The sequence below is a fragment of the Otolemur garnettii genome, unplaced genomic scaffold (assembly GCF_000181295.1).
Source record: "Otolemur garnettii isolate 467f Iridium unplaced genomic scaffold, OtoGar3 scaffold00037, whole genome shotgun sequence".
In the NCBI taxonomy this organism is placed as follows: Eukaryota; Metazoa; Chordata; class Mammalia; order Primates; family Galagidae; genus Otolemur; species Otolemur garnettii.
This window is the reverse complement of record NW_003852432.1, coordinates 5,410,559-5,411,350: the sequence shown is the minus strand read 5'-3', so window position 1 is coordinate 5,411,350 and position 792 is coordinate 5,410,559.

Here is a 792-nt window from a genome sequence, read left to right as displayed (position 1 = left end):
AGGATAGAATGTGAATTCTGTCCAAAGCTTTGATTTTTATTTTCTTAATTTTTATTAACAGATATGCCTAACTTAGTCTTCTCTAAAAAATAAATACATTGTGAGTAGCTAAAGATCCTTTCAAAAGCACTCAGCTAAATCAAAGCATCTTTAAGCAAGTCCATTTCAAGTTTTGATAATAATTTCCATCTCCTAATATTTATGTATGCTACATAACTTAAATTAGAAATTTAAATAACATAGTAGGACAAATGTTGGTAATCATGTGTGAAATTAATATTGTTACAAAGACAATAGCGTTTTGACTACTTGTTGCTGCACGCCTAATAAGAACACCATTCTTGGCACAGGAAATACAGGACAGAGGCCTTTTTTATGTCGTTTCTTCTTTTTGGTTTCTCTTTGGAGGAGAAGATCCAAGTCCAAACCGATCTGTACTCAAGACCCAAAGATCGATTGGAGAATTGTGCCGAATTATGGAGACCCATCCAAAGCAGACTGGGGACTCCCCTGTCAGAGCCTTGGGCCCAGATCTCAGTCCAACTCTTCAGGTTCCTTGGTAAGTTACCTTCTAACTCTGTGCCTCAATGTCTTGGTCTAAAAGATGAATGAACACTGAGCACAAGAGGTCGGAAATTAGTGTGGAGAATAATTTTAAACTAGATAGCAAAAGCAACCAACTTTGAAAATATAAACCAGCGACAGTGTCTGCCTTATGCCTTGAAGATTTTTGTTATCAAGAGAGTTGGTTTAATTCATGTTTTATCCCATCTTCCTTTTAATGGCTAAAAA